The sequence below is a fragment of the Eublepharis macularius genome, chromosome 4, assembly GCF_028583425.1.
Source record: "Eublepharis macularius isolate TG4126 chromosome 4, MPM_Emac_v1.0, whole genome shotgun sequence".
Lineage (NCBI taxonomy): Eukaryota > Metazoa > Chordata > Lepidosauria > Squamata > Eublepharidae > Eublepharis > Eublepharis macularius.
In genome coordinates this window covers 77,408,540-77,425,573 of record NC_072793.1, presented here as the reverse complement: position 1 = coordinate 77,425,573, position 17,034 = coordinate 77,408,540, and positions in this window count along the sequence as shown.

The following is a 17,034-nucleotide window of genomic DNA, read 5'->3' as shown; positions in this document are numbered from 1 at the left end:
CTGGCTGACAGAGGCTGGGTGGTCGTAGGGAGGGCTGCATTGGTGGAGCCCCCTCTGAGCTGCCTTTAGGCAGCTGCACAGTGTGTGCTGCTGGTGGGTGGGTGTCAAGGGCGTCTTGGGATGTTAGTCTCCTCGCCTGTGTCTTGGGCAGGGTAAGGCAATAGCGGTGTGGCGGTGCCACACTGAGGTGCGTTTGTAGGCTGTGCTAGTCGGCGGCCTTGTCCCGAGATATTTGGTGGCAGTACCAGCAGTTGTGTGCGCTTGGTGGGGGATTGGTGTGTCCCCACAAGGTGGGCTGCAGTTTTCTTTATTTAGGGTGTACGAGCTGAGTGCGTTGCTATGTGGGGCTTTTATTGCATGGCAGCGCTGCACCTGTGTAACCATCTTAGGCACGCTGGTTGGCGGTGGCCATTTTAGGGGGTAGGGCCGTGGTTCCACCAGGGACAGTAGGTTCTGAGGGGTCATCTAGGTGGTAGCTCCCCCTGCTACAGTGCTGCCTGCGCTTACCTTGATACCCTGTTATACTCTCTTAGTAGTGTGGGGTCCCAGTACGGCTTCCAGAAAGGGCAGGGGTTCCTCCAAGGGCAAGCAACCATCCAAAAAACAGCCCCAAGGTTTGGCTGCTCATGAGATTTTTCATTCAGGTGACGAGGATGGCATGGGTGGTGTTCAGGAGATTCTGAGGTTGTCGGCATTAATGTGGGCAAAGGGCACTATTACAGTGGCTACAGGTCCAGCCAAGTGACCGAGATAGGCCAAAGTGGCCTCTATGGCAGAGTTTCAGAGGGAAATGTTACAACGCACTTCTGTTTTGGAGTCCACTGCAAGCTCTGTGACAGAGGAAGGCGAGGCTAGCCAGGAGACTGTGGAAGTGATCGACAAGGACCTCGGGGTGATGCCTGAGCAGGAGGTTCATGGGGTGCAAGTGGCAGTGGCAGTGCAGCCCAGCACATCTACTGGTAAGTCGTCTGCCATGGCAGGCTGGCGCAGGACCCTTGGGTCCGTGATGTCATGCTGCTTCCTCATGGAAAGATTATTCTGGGCCTACGGGTTCCCTCCCTGGTTTATGTGATCAATCAGTAAGTGCATTTGGTATGCAGCAGCAGGCAGGTGCCGCACAAGTTCCCCTGTTGGGGGGCATGGGATAGCCCGGATTTCAGCTACCCCCCCCCCATGGGGTCCCAGCTGGGCCTATACTCGCCTTGGTGTTACTCTTATGGGATGCTAACCTATGGCCAGGTACCTTACAAGGCACTCCCCTTTGGGGACACGACTTTGCATCTTGGGGACCATCTGACCCAGGCCATGCAGGACAAAATTATCAGAGGATAGTATGTTGATGTCTTTACCCTTCTATTTCGCAAGCTGGAGAAGAAGGATAAGGACGATCTAGATGATAGAGATAAAGAAAAAATCAGGCACGGGCGGGTAGACAGGACCTGGGATAACTGGCTACCTGGTTTTTTAATGTATGTGGGGGTGTTGGCCAGTGCACAGCCGTTGCAGGTGGTGCCTCTGTTCCAATACCTCAATATCATTTACAGGGACTACACGGACTTCATTGGGGCTGCATGGTTGCAGTATGATGAGGAGTTTAGGATGCTTATGACTAGGAATGTTACTGGTTTGGGGTTTTAGTGAGTATCACCCCAAGGGGAATTGGGCCACTTTTGCAAGCTTTATGGTTAGCGATGATGTTGTCCTACAAACTGCGGCAAGGCCTCAGCTTGGTGCTAGGCCACATGGGTGGTGCTCAGGAGATTCTGAGGTGCAAAGGACCTCAGCAGAGGCTTGATTCTGAGGTGCAAAGGACCTAAGCAGAGGCTTGGCCATTATGTTGTCAGGAGAGAGTTTGAGAATAGGAAGTGAGCCGGTGAGCACCCCCATTGGCAATTCCCCATTGGTGGGGAAATAGGGGTCTGATAGGATTGGAGGGTATGCTTTACAGCTACCACCATCTGGCAGACCGCATTCAGGGAACCCCACGTACAGGTCCTTCCCTAATGCTGTACAGCTGAGGATTTAGGAGCTTGTACGAGAGGGGAACACCCTTTGCCTGGCCAGCCGGGTCGATGCCGTTATGGAATGGCTTACACCTGCGCAAGTGGGCTCGCCCAGGCAGGCCAAGGCGGAGGTTCGGGGTTGACCCCGTGGCTTGGCCTATACTGCTAGTTGGCCTTGGCCGCAGTTAATAGTTAGTAGTTAATGATTGTTCATGTTCAATAAAGCGGCCCTTAACTCCAACATTGTGTCTGCCTCATTCTTCCGACTTGGGGGGGTGGGCAATAGACAACAAACATAGAGGACAAAAAACATTCTAAAAAGAAAACACACCAGCAACACATAGACAAGTGAAAAAGGAAAAAAGAAAAAGAAATCCTTAAACTGAACTACAGATTGAGTTCCAATTTTCTCCGCCACAAATATAGATCATTTTCAGAATCTCACATTCTAAGTTAAACATAAAAGCCCTCTTTTTTCTATTGTTCATGGTTCTTAATCCATAAATCCAGATGTCATCAAGTCCTTATTATCCATTTCATGTAAAAAGCCTATAAACAATTTCCATTCAGTCAAAAATGTAACTAATGTCTTTTCCCTGATCAGTGAAGTAAATTTTGCCATTGACACAAACTCCAGTACTTTTATCCACCATTCTTTTACTGTAGGCAATGTTGGAGTTTTCCACTTTTGTGCATAGAGTACTCTTGCCACCGTAATCAAATATAAAAATAAAGTTCCAAAGCTTCTTTCCAACTGGCTGTCCATTATTCCCAACAAAAAAATCTCTGGTTTCAACTGGATTATAATCTTCAAAATCGTCAGAATCAATTATTGTATCTGCAATCAGAAACTCTTTGCTTTCTTACATGTCCACCACATATGAAAAAATGTCCCTTCTTGTTTAGCACATTTCCAACTTACATTTGAAGCACCCTTATACTTTCTAGCCAATTTTTCAGTAGTCATATACCAACAGTACATCATCTTACAAAAATTTCCGTTGATACTAGAGCTTAATGTAAATTTCAGCCCCCTTCTCCATATATTTTCCCATTGCTCCATTAATATGTCATGTCTAAATTTTTTTGCCCATTTAATCATATTCTTACTCTTCTTCTGTCTCAAACCTCAGTAAAAGTTTATACATTTTAGAAATAACATGTTCATCATTTGTACAGAGGGCAGTTTCAAATTCAGTTTTAGATTGCTCAAAGTCATAGTGACTCTTGTCTAATTTAAATCTCTCTGAGATTTGCATATAGGGAAACCATTGGCAAGTGTGCCCTTCTGCTGCTAAGTCCTCTCTTGATTTAATTTTAACTTGGCCTTGAGAAAATTCCAATAAATCATGATAAGTTAACCATTTAGGTGGGCTCACCATTTCCCTTCTAAAATGAGCTTCTTGCGATGACAAACCAGAGAGGTATTTTCGAACACAACCTGGGTTTGTATTTATTCCATACTCTCAAAATGGCACGCCTTACATAATGATTATTAAACTCTGCATTGGCCTTAATTTTGTCATACCATAGATACCCATGCCACCCAAATTTTAAGTTGTGCCCTTCAAGATCCAATAGTCTTCTATTTTTTAACAGTATCCATTCCTTCATTCAACCAAACAGTTGGCCGCAAAATATACTCCCAAATCTGGTAGACCCAAACCTCCTCTTTCCTTTGTATCCTGTAGAACCTTAAGTTTAACCCTTGGTTTTTTGCCTTGCCATATAATTCTTGATATATCCTTCTGCCATTGCTTAAATGGTGCCTCAGTTGTCAATACTGGAATTGTCTGAAATAGGAATAACATTCTAGGTAAAACATTCATTTTAATTGTAGCTATTCTTCCCAACAACGATAATTGAATCTTATCCCATCTTACCATATCCCTTTTAATTTCATTCCAAGTCTTAATCTAATTATTTTGGAATAACATACAATTCATATTTGACAGAGTAATACCCAAGTATTTTACCATTTTCTCAATTTTAAACCCTGTTTTGCTTTCCAGTTTAATTTGGTCCTGTATTTTCATATTTTTAGTTAACACTTTGGTCTTCTGTTTATTAACCTTAAAACCTGCCACTACACCAAATTCTTTCAATCTTGTCATTAAGAGTTCAATTCCCTTTAAAGGCTTTGCTTTTTAATTTTTTTTTATTATTGTTTTCCAACACGTATATACAAACATGAGGCAGTTATCATTTTGCTTGTCGATATCAATTATCTATTTCTTTTATCTCTTATATTCCACCTTATTACATCAATTGTGAGCTCTATTATGCCATTATACAGTTAATCTTAGGATCATATTTATGTTTACTGGTTATTGTTCGTCATCCATTTGTAGAAGGGTTCCCATGGTACAGAAAAATCTTCTTCCATTTGCCCTTTCATTAACAATGTTAATTTATCCATTTCCGCCGTCTCTGTTACCTTCGTTATTAATTGTTCTTGTTGGGGGACTCTTTGTTGTTTCCAATAGGTTGCTAATAAGATTCTAGCTGCTGTTACCATATTGATTACTAAGTGTTCTTGCTCTCTCTTCATATCCGACATACAGTTTAATAAAAAATCCTCTGGTTTCAGAGGAATTATCTGTAGAATATTTTGTAATAACTTATGTACCATTAACCAGTATCTATGTACTTCTTTGCAGGATCACCACATATGGAAAAATGTCCCTATACTTTCTTTACATTTCCAACACTTATTTAACATATTTTTAAACATTTTAGCCAGTCTAACTGGCGTTAGATACCATCTATGGAACATCTTATATAAATTCTCTTTAAACACAGCAGATTTAGTTATTTTAACATTTACTTTCCATATCTTATCCCACTGTACTTGGTCAATATCATTACCTAAATTCTGTATCCATAGTCTTTTACATTTCTCCACCCCATCATTTTCTTTCATTTCCATTAGGAAGATATACATTTTCTTTATCAACTTTTCATCTGAGTCACATAACAGTTTTTCAAACTCTTTTTGTTCTAGATAAAAGCCCCCCATTTTTTAATCTTTATTGTATCTGGATTCAATCCACACTCTTGACCACCAGTCTAAATTAACATCTTGGTTTTGTAATTCCGCTTTTGTCTTTAGTAGTCCTTTATCATCTAGCAACTCTTTATATTTAATAATTTTACTTGCCGAACATACATTTGGTTGAGTGAATGCTTCTAATGGGGAGACCCATTGAGGGGTCTTCTCATATATTTGTGGTGCAATTTTTTCCCATATTGTCATAAGGGATTTCCTTATCAGGTGGTTTTAAAAGTATTTATGTCATACAAATGCATGCCATCCCAGCTGTAAGTCATGACCTTCAAGGGCTAATAGTCTTGAATTTTCCAATAAGATCCAATCTCTCATCCACACTAGACCACACACTTGGTAATACTTTTCCCAGTCTGGTAGTGCAAAGCCTGCATTTCCTTTCAATCCTTGGAGTACTTTTAATCTAATTCTTGTTTTTTCCCCCTGCCAAATAAATTTACTCACGTTTTTATTTAGTTCTTCAAAATATGATTTGCTGATACATATAGGAATGGTTTGATACAAAAATATTACATGTGGCAGTATATTCATTTTAATAGTTGCTATCCTTCCTAGTAGCGACAGTTGTAGTCCTTTCCATCTGTCCAGATCTCCTTTTATTTCCTGTAATAGCTTCACATAGTTATCTTTCATTAATGAGATACATCTTGCTGTCAAATGTATCCCCAGATACTTTACTTTTTTTTCTAGTTGAAATCCTGTTATTCTGGTCAACTCTGTTGTTGTATAGTCATGTTTTTGGTTATCATTTTTGTTTTTTGATAAACTAAAGGCTTTGCTTTTTAAAAGCCTGAAAAGATTAGAGTGGAGAGTAGCATAGAAGCTGCAGTCTTATGAAAACTGCTTTCTAGGGTTGGTTCTGAAAATAAGCTTTGGTACAAATAAATGAATAGTTCACAGTTCTTGAACCCCTTTACAATCCTTCATATAGTAGATGAAGGAATGTTTAGAAGTTGTCCATTGGAAACAGCTTTGCTCATATTCCACATCCTGGTGAGCATGACCGATAGCTTTCTTCCAATATAATTTTATGTTCCCTCCATATGCTTTTCTTTCAAATAAATTCAAGTACGTGGGCATTTAACTAGGCTTTAGTTTTTTTTCCTCATTAACTATTGAGCAATTTGAGAAATTAAGAACTAGCAAAGCAAGCTGCTGTAGTGTTTATGTTGCTTGCCTGTTTTATATAACATCCCCTTCAGCATTTTTGCCACTGACTCTTTGGAACATCAACAACAATAGCAATGTTTCTTTTCACTGTTTTAGCAAATGAAATTGGGAGGGGGAAGGAGGGTGGAGATGGCAGGACTGAGGCACAGTGACCTTTAGTGGTAGACAGAGATGTGCTAATATTGAAAGACAATTATCTGAAGTGCCTGTGGGTACCAGCTTCCTGTTGATAACCTGCAATGCTAATTACTGACAAGAATTCAGGGCACATGTTTGTGACTTGAATTAATTGGCTCTCGGGAAAAAGTATTTATCGTGGTCACCAGCAGAAAAGAATATAAGAAGTGTAGTACTGTCAGATATCAAGGTCAGGCATCTTGTACTTTTCATCTTTCCCACTCATGATTATTCCATGATGATGGCTGTTATTTAGCTTTATTTAAACAATTCCTGAATTATTATCTGCAGCATTACATATTGCTTAACAGAAAACTGTTTATAATGTTCCTTTAATCTTTCCAGAAACTGTACTGGATCCTAGTTTCTTGTCTTTCTCTATTTAAAATGTCATGAATATACAAAGGAAAAAGTGAGCTGGATGCCATGCTTATAAATATAGCCATGCTCTAGGAAGTTGAAAACAGACTAGTATTTTTAGTATGCTCTATTAGAATGGGCAGCTTAAACCCAGGGCTTATCAGGGCTCCATCCCAGATCCTGTTTCTCATTCTGGGCTCAGTCTAGAAAGATATTGATTTGGAAATGGGAAAAAGCACCTTTCGCTCATTAACTAGCAAGCTCTGGCACATCTGATATTATGGATATTATGTTCAAAGTAAAAGAAGGTGGGTAAACAGGGACGGCGTGTCCATGGAGGTGGTCCTGGCAGCCACCTTGAGCGCTGAGGCACTGGAGGGGGCACTGGGGGTGGGGGTGTGTGCCACGGAGCGGGGAAGCCACCCATGCACCGCCCTGGCCACCTGCCACGCCTGGCCCACGGCTACTGTGCCCAGGCGGGAGTGCATGCTGGCAGCAGCAGCATGGAGCAGTCTGAGTGGGCAGTCTCCCAGCCCTCTTGCTCAGTTGCCCCATGTTGCCACCACCTACACACAGCAGCAGGCCAGGCACGGCAGGTGGCTGGGGCAGTGCAGGGCAACTGAGCGGGAGGGCTGGGAGGCCACCTGCATACCATCCCAGCTGCCTGCTGTGCCAATGGGGCTGGCTTGCAGCAGCATGCTGCATGATGACATCACCCGCAGTGACATCATCATGCGGTCTGGGTGCGTGCGCACGCTTTGCGCATGCACGTGGAGACAGCAACAGCTCTGAAGCTGCCCCCAGCCTCAGGCACAAGAAACTCTGGTACCGGCCCTGTGGGTAAACCTGTGCTGCTGTTGTGAGAAAGATTGTAATGTATAAAGAGAAAAGAGCAAACACGTCAGTTGAAATTCTTGACAGATATTTCAGTTTGGAAGAGTGGTAGAACAATGCTAAATAGCTTTCTTCGCTGCTTATGTTTAGGAAGATGCAGCAAGTTCTGGTTAACTATTACTCTGTTTTTAAAATTCATTTGCATTGGGACATGAACAAAAATATAATCAAGCATTGGTCCAGAAGGAGGAGAAGGAACTTCACTCATTGTCTCTATAATGTTGTTTGCAAGTTTGATGTGCAAGAAACCAAAAAAAACTATAAAACATTGTCTCTCTCAGACTCTCTCAGGAGGGCTTTTTTACACAAGTAAGAGACCTGTACTGTAAGGATATGCTGTGGAGATATACTAGTGAAGGGACAGGGACTGTGTGGACTGTACTGTGTGCTTACTGGGTAGTTTCTGCATCAGTTAATATGCCATGTTGCATTGCTTATGCTTTGTTTAGCCTTGTTTCCGCTCTGTATTGGCTTCTGCTTGTATTCAGATTTCTGCAATCTGTAACTTATTGCAGTGTTTTTGGATGTTTGATTGTATTGACATACACTGTGTAATCTGCCTTGAGTCTCAGTGAGAAAGGTGGACTACAAATAAATAAAATTAAATTAAAAAATAAAAGATGCTTGGTTCTCCGACTTAAAATACCTGGTAGTATATAATTACCTGCATTCAAAAAGCAAGGAAATATTTAAAAGTAGTAGTGGACTCTGCACACCAGCTTCTGAGCTGAACACACGAGAGAAGAATGAAACAACTGACAATTTAATCCGTTCTAATAAAACTAGTTTCCAAATAAACCTCTAAACTTGTTTGAATGTAACATTTAATGTATACTTGATACAGTTTTTCCTAATCAAATACTTCAATTAATGAATTTGTTGCTATTGGGACATAACATGGCATACTTGAACAACTATGTTTATTAAATAACAGTCAAAATAAATGTAACAGATCATATTCTATATATAGCATCGGAAAATTTTCCAATTTATATTTTTCCAGAAAGCCCACATCACCGTCTCTTTGTCTACAAGCTATTCACAAGGCTAATCATGGCAGTTCCAGTTCATGGCCTCTGTCATTAATGTAAACTACAACATCCTAGTTGTCCTGCAGACACAGAAATGATAAATCAGAATATTAATGTTCTGTGAAATATCAGGTTTTTAAAAAATTTGTTTGTTAGGTCTTTGGTGTACTAGCTATTTTCATTATTAGAAAATTACATCTTATAATTTTTTTAATCATAAAAGTTAGTCCTATGATCTTCCACAATTCCATGCTTAGCTCTAATGATCTACCTCTATCTTGGTAAGCAATAGGTTGGATGAAATAATGGCCCTTTCCACAAGGGTTTTTTTTTTTTTACAGTGCTTCATATCCCATTCTGCTTCCCATGTTATCCAGAGTTCCACACGTGCAAGGGAGTCATGGGACACAGATATGACATTTGTCCATCTTTTCCCTGTTCTTTTCCCCCTGAGCACATTTGGCGATTTATTTTTAAAGCTGCTGCCTAGTCGACGCTGCAGTGTGTTATGTCTGTGTGAAACACCATACTCCTGTTCTGCTTCTCATCCCCCCCTTCCTTTCCCCCAGGAGCCGATTGGTCTGTCTGCTGGTAATCACACCCACCTTCCTTAGCTCCACGAACTTTTTTCCACAATTTTTTTCTTTTTCGAAAAGATGGTAATGCACGTTACTGCACTTATGTTCCTTCTAATCTGTAAATTCCAAATCTAAAAAACTCCACATAAATCTTGGCTAGAACATAGGGAAGTTTACAGAGAAGGATGATAGCGCTGCATCCTCCTCTCTCAAATGGCTGTGGAAACCACTCTCTCCTTCTCTGGCTCTCCGAATTCCTTTTCCGCCATTTTTTAAAAAATAAAACAAATAGGGTAGTAATGCTGAAATGTTACTGCAGAAATACTCCTTCTAATTTCTAAATTCTTAATCTAAAAAACTCATCTTGGGTGGCACACAGGGAAGTTTTCAGAGAAGGATCGTAGCACTATGTCCAAACCTTTCCCTCTCCACATGCATCTTTATATTTTTTTCCTCTGGCATTAGGAGAAGCCTGAAACAAGCCCCAAGCAAGTGAGCATCCAATTCTCCCCTTTTTTAATTAAGGGAAAGTCGCAAAGCTGTGAGACATTCCTGTATTCTACCCCTTTAAGCACAATGTGTGTCCCATTCCCTGATGGCAATTTACATTCTCCTGTGATCACTTCTTGGATTTACTTTTTTATTTCCTTTCTTTACAACTAGGGTGCATGTTTGAAAATAAAAAAACTAGTGGGCATGAGACTGCCCAATCAGTGAATACACGGACTGGGAGAAAGGGATGGTGGTGAACAAACTGGGGTCCAACATTGCAATGTTACTACACAATGTTAAATGACATCCGCTCCAGCCCCCACAAATGGCAGCTTGAAATAGACATCTCTCAGCTTGTCTGGAATAAGAAAGGAGACACTAAATCACCTCGAGGTCATGTAGTACAGAATGCTAGAAGCCCAAGCTGATTCAGTGCTGATCAGTGTGAATACTCAGTATTGTGGCCTTAAAGTATGCCGTTCAGAATGGTCCAATGTCAGGAACCAAAAAGTTAAGCAAAAATAAGTACAACTATTTATTACAGAATATACAAAATCTTAGGATTCAAAACAACACATATAAGGTATCATTAAAAACTCAGATCATAATATACAGTAACAAGATGAAATTACACATCCAATAAAAAAGAATCACAATAATGGTTAGATATGTGTATTAACCAAGGCCCAAACATGTTTCAGCCCTTAGGATTTTCTTCAGTGGTCAAAATTATATTAACACACACACAAAACTATATCAGTACTTTTTTAGGCCCTCTCTTTGAATACTTTGGTCTCTGGTTTGCACATGAACACACACTGGGAATTCAACTACGGTCCAGGACTGGTCTATATATGTAAATCTCTAGCAGTACAATCCTGAGGCCTGCTGTGTGCCATCATCCATGCACCTGTGTAACTGTGGCAAAGCCAGTTCGCTCCCTAAGGACTTTCACAGGAGAGCTGCACCAGCTAGGCGAGCCCAGCAAGATGTAGCCAGGAGAGAATGCTGCATAGTTGCCTGGGTAATGACAGCAGAATCCACCAATTGCAGGGTGGCTGCAGTTGACAGCAATGTGAGTGGCAGGGAAAGGCATAGCCAGTCCATGGGCCAGGCCATGTTTTCCATCGCTAGCTGTCAATGTCACTCCCCTGCCCCACAGAGTGTGGGTGCACAGGACAGGGCCCCCACAATTGTGCTTGCCACACCCTGACAGAGGAACCTGTCTTGAAAGTCATACTGTCTCATGATGGGGACGCTGAAGGTGCAGACAGGACACGTGCCCATCCATATGTCCAACCCTTATTTCTGACAAGGGCCAGGCTGGCAGCTGAAGCATCTCTTGCTTGCAACCCCCCCCCCCCACTGCTGCTCTGAGAAACATGCACCCCCTCCTTGAAAAGTAAGACCAGAAAGGTGGTGGGACCTGGCAAGGGTTGCACCTGCAGCCCTTAGAACTCAGGACCAGCCCCCGAGTCTTGCAGAGGAGGCTCCTTAGAGGCGAGCAGGGGGGTGGGTTCCAAAATGAATGATGGGAATGTCCCTGGAATCCACAGGAGAGGCTCAAGGCCCATTGGACGTGATGGGAGTAATGAATGTCCATCGACTTGCAGAGGCTCCATTGAAACACATCACTGCGTCGCTTTTTACACTTTTTTAGTATAAGTAGCTACCATTCTTTATAAAGATCTATGTAAAAACATTTTTTGACATCATTCAGTAATTTGCAATTTCCTTATGTTAGTTTTTTTACCAATTTCAGGACTCATATACAACCTCCCTGACCTGAAAAAGAAATATTTTTATATTGATACAGTTATAGTTTTATGTGTGTGTTCATATAATTTTGACCACTGCAGAAAGCCAAAACGCATTGGAACTTTTGGTTAATATACATGTATAACCATTTTTGTGATTCTATGTTATTGGATATGTAACTTCATCTTGTTACTGTAACTGAGTTTTGAATGGTAATTTATATATGTTGTTTTTAATCCTAAAATTCTGTGCATTGTGTAATAAATAGTTGTACTTTATTTTCTAATTGCTCAACTTTTTGGTTCCTGACTTGATTTTCAGGCTGGTTCTCCCCCCACCCTCCCTTTTGTCTTTTTCCTTGGATGAAACAATGTACAGATTTCTTTCAGCTGAATCATTGTTTAATGCCAAGAGCTGTTCCACGTATTATATGGAAAGAAGCTTGGGTTTGCCACCAGTCAACAGGGAGCTGCGGCATGTCCTAATTCCTTGGATTGGTATACATATATGATTTGCGAACAGACTTTGGGGAACACAACACCTTTCAAAATTAATCTCCAGGCTAATCCCCAACTCAGTAATTTAATCATGAGCACTAACCTGCAAACTATTACATCAGAAATGATGTTATGACTCCTTGAGGTTGATATTCCTTGTGTTTCCCTTAGGCATCCCATGTCAGCATTACCTTATAAAAGTAGCAGCCCCATGTACCTGAGCTATTTGTTATCTTAGGCCTTCAATGTCCCCCAGGGCAGTGGAATAAATGAGGCTGTACTGTAATTAAAATTTGACTAGATCAGTCATGCTTGCAGGCTACATGCATGGCATATGCTGATGTTAAATCATAATTGGAAAGGATTTACAGCCTTTAAATGCAGATAAATCCTTCTGTAACCATTTTATGTGCAGTTTATTCCATGCAATGGTATGAATACTGAGCTGACCATTCCTAATGTATTATTTTTCTTCTTTGAACAAACTGTTAGGATTAATTTAGTTCCAGTGTAATATCTCCACAGATAAGTACAAATAATCAGATGTTTTCTGGTTGTGGCTACCTGACTGAGGATGTATATTGTCTTTATCACTGGGATATATGAATTTGTATTCCCATGAGGAACATCAGCGTACATCTAATTGTGTAAGTTGCATGCCAGGAATATGAATCAAGTCTGCCACTCATCTTGGCCTCTCAGCTGCAGATGAACTTAGCTCCTACACATACAACATACTTAGTAGTTTGTGGTTTGTTTATTATACGTGTCATTTTATGCTCAATTTGGCCTTAAGAAATAATAACAGAGTCCAATCAGGAAAAAACCTTTGCAGCATGTTAAGATGAACCCAAAGGATATACCTAATCCCATATATTTAATACAGTCATTTTCATATTGTTTTGTAACAAGTAGCAGAGAAAGAAACAGTCTCAAAAAATTGCATAGTTCTTGAAAAGGTAACATTATTTGTGATTGCCACTTGATTGGCGGGTTTGCAGAAAGCATTACAGATTCACACAAAGAAAGGGAATAGCAGGATGGAGTTGTAGTAATAGTTTGGAACTTCATAATTATTACCACCCACAGTGTCTGTGGCTGATTTTTCTTGTCCAATCAGGAGGACTGCTGTCCTGGGAGCTGTCCTGGGAGCCAGGGCAAATTAAACGGTGGTTGTGAATTTCCTGGACTGTGCAGGGGGTTGGACTATATGACCCTGGAGGTCCCTTCCAACCCTATGATTCTATTATTCTAGTCGCACTAAATAAAAGTTAGGCAGCAGTGGCAAAAGACTGGTTGATTCTGAATGAACTCCAGAGTTTCATTGTGGATGAGTTGGTCTAAAATGTAATTGAGCATCTATGGAGTGTATGGGCAAAATGACTGGATGATTATTTAGATAGGGTCAACCTTATGATATGCAGTTGCTTCATGGGGCATACTTCAGAGGGGTTTTTTTCAGTCTCACAACTGGAAAAGACATCATGGCATTGTGCAACACTGGTTCCCTCCCTTTGTTCCCCCTGCTCCATTGAGCGCTGGCTGGAGCCAGGTGCACAGGGCAGGAGGTTGTCTGCTGTGGGGGGCAACCTAGCAGTCCTAGCAGATTTATATAAGAAATTTGTTAATAAATAGACAGTCCTGTTAGTCTTAAGGTGCCATGGGGTTCCTATTTATTTCTAAATAAATTTCTAAATTTCAAAATAGACCAATTTATGCTAAAAAATTTTCCTCATCAGCAAACGAGAGACCGAGAAGAAGGAATATGAAGGAAAATCAAATGGGCTCCTTCTCTTTCACTGTTAGTTGACTAACATTGCAGTCCTAAGCAGGGTTACACCCTTCTACATCCACTGATTTCAGTGTACTTTCAAGGCTGTAATTCTGATTAGGCTTTCTAGTGGCTGTAAATTGACTTTCTAGTTGCTGTGTTATTTCAGAACTCAACTCTTATTAATGTGTGTTCAATTTGCCTAAAAGTATATCCCCAAACACATTAGATATATATATATTGTTGCTATTGTCATGATCACTGTATCTGATTGGAAGTCTGATTTTTGCCACATTCACTTCTATGTTCCATTTTTAGAGAAAGTGTTTGGGTCCATTTTTCATTCTCATCAATGCTTTGGGCAAAGAGCTTTTATTTCTGTGCATTTGAGCAGCCATACGTGAACAAGCGCAATAATAAATAATGGTATGACAGAGACCCAAGGAAAAGAATGAGCCTTCTGTGATAATAGGCCCCGTTCTGCTTTTATTTTACATTTGTTACCCATATAGGCTGTTACTATGTTAGAACCTATTCTTTAGGGTGACATCCACAGTGAGTTCCTCAAATAAATTCATTATTTCATTTATGTTCCCATAAAACTGAGATACCTGATGGCAAACTGAAATATTAGCCCTTCAGCATGCTACCTTTTCAGACAAAAGGTGCTGGATAATATTGCCCCAGTGGGTTATGGGAGACCTCTGGATGTGAATGTGTAAGTAAGAGATACAGTGAGTGAGATCAGTCACATTGCAGGAATGTATCTGAATGGCATGGGGCAGAGTTAAAGAAATGTTACTAAGTTATTTAGCACATTTTTATCCCACTCTTTTTTCAAAGAGGTCAGAGAGTAAGATTGCCAACTGCCTGGAGAAAAAAATGTTCTGTTTCTTTAATAGAGGCTTAGTAGGGTGTTGTTTAACAGGTGACGGTGTTTACCTGCAGGCCATGAAAACTTCAGCTGCCCATTCCTATATAAGCCTCTATAAAAGGGACTGCCCTAAGGAGCAGCTCTGCAGCACTAAAAAGGGGGGGGGGCACATTCCTCAGAACGGAATCACACATGCGCCTTTCAAGTGAGAAGGATCATGAAAAAATGTCCTTTTCATCAACACACATAATTTACAATGATGTTCCCACATTATGAGAATTATTTTTCTTCTAGTTAGTTAGACTGCTCTATTGCAAAGGTTTGGGATAGCAATGTAGCTGAAGTGTACTTAAATAATAATGCCAATTTTCTCCCCTTCAAATTTGAACTGTTACTTTCCTTTTCCCCCTCACAAACAGATGGTTCCAACTGGTTAACATCTGCAGAACTCAGTAACAAACAGAAAAATTGATAATGACCAGTTTCAGCAACAGATGGTTTATAGACAGATTTCTGTGGAAATTGACAATGGTATGTTTAAAATGAAGGCTCCAGTGAACCTGTACATTATAGCTATGATTACAGCACTGCTTAGACCCTGAAAAATTAAGCTAAGCTTTAACATGAGTTATGTAATGTTCGAGACAAAAGGTTAAGAATGATGGATTTGATAATTATTGCTTCACTGCATCTGCATCATTCTTATATGAATGCTCGCTGCCTCAACTGTTACAATAATTATTATAATATTTATTATGCAGATAGACAAGAGGTTTGTTTTATAAAGTATATTTGGTTCAGATTTGGAAGCCTCATTTAGTAGAAAACTATCCACATAGAGACTAAATTACTGAGATTCAGTACTCTGATCAAGCTAGAATGAAAAACACTACAGCCACCTGTAGACTAACCTTTTTCTCAAATATGGAAGGTGAAGTAGGCAGCTTTTTACGGGGAATCCTTGGCTTGGAGGTCCAAATGGTGATCATCAGCTCTCATCTGATAATGTAACTGCCAGTCTTAATTTCCCCTAACAAACACTTGGACTCATTATCATGGAGAAGTCTCACATTGCTCATGCTTGAGAGGACTTAGTTCTGCTACTTGGAATATCTTAATGCTAATCTTTCTTCTTCTTATGGTTGTTGCAGTCTTGTAATGTTACCATCATACTTTCCTAAGGCTAATTTCTGATGTTTTACAGTCCCCATAAGCAAGCCTGTAGCCAGTCTGATGTAGTGGTTAAGAGCTGCAGCACTGTATTCCGGAGAACTGGGTTTGATTCCCCACTCCTCCACTGGAAGCCAGCTGGGTGACCTTGGGTCAGTCACAGCTCTCCCAGAGCTCTCTCAGCCCCACCTACCTCACAGGGTGATTGTTGTAGGGATAATAAATAACATACTTTGTAAACTGCTCTGAGTGGGCGTTAAGTTGCCGTGAAGGGCAGTATATAAATGGAATGTTGTTGTTGTTATTATATCTGTAAGTTCCATACTGAGACATAGCTATGGCCAAGGAAGACAGAAGTCAGAGCAAGCATATTTTGAGAGATCTCTGTCTTTTGGTGCTACACCTCTGAAGATGCCAGCCACAGCTGCTGGCGAAACGTCAGGAACTACAATGCCAAGACCACGGCAATACAGCCCGGAAAACCCCCAACAACCATCATATTTCTTTTTGCCTGTGCCAGTGGCAGGGGAGGTATAGAAGGAAACTCCATGCTGCTGTCAACTGTTAAAAAATCAAAACACTGGAAATAGAGACACCAAAGAGGAAGAACAATAGTAGTGCAGAAGAGCAAGGCAAACAATGTTAAAGTCTATGAGGAGTGATTCAGGCACAGCTACAGTGTATAGATTCCTAACAGGAGAGTCAAAAAGAGTCCAGTAGCACCTTTAAGACGTTTTAGAGGTCTCATTGGATCCAAAATGAGGCTCTGAGTAGAGTCTGGTCCCAGGAAGATATGGGCCATTTCCACACTGTCAATAAATAGCGTGAGACTCACGGAAGGCTGCCGGCTTCCTTGCGCGATTTCTGGCGCCATCTGTTTACAAAACGCCACAAACAGTGATTTATGGCGTTTTGTAATCGGATGGTGTTAAAAATCACGCAAGGAAGCTGGCAGCCTTCCGTGAGTCTCGTGCTATTTATAGACAGTATGGAAATGGCCATGATGTCGAAATTATGGTCTGAGGTGACTGGCTGTGGAAGGGTAAATATAATATAGTCAGGTTTGCCTAAGGTGAAAATAGCACCAACAAGAGGGGTTCTGTACTACTCCAAAGCTGTCACTGCTTCTCCTGGAGTAATCTCCTTGTGACTCAACCCAAATTTTGTGGTATGTGATGAGTAGTCACTAAAT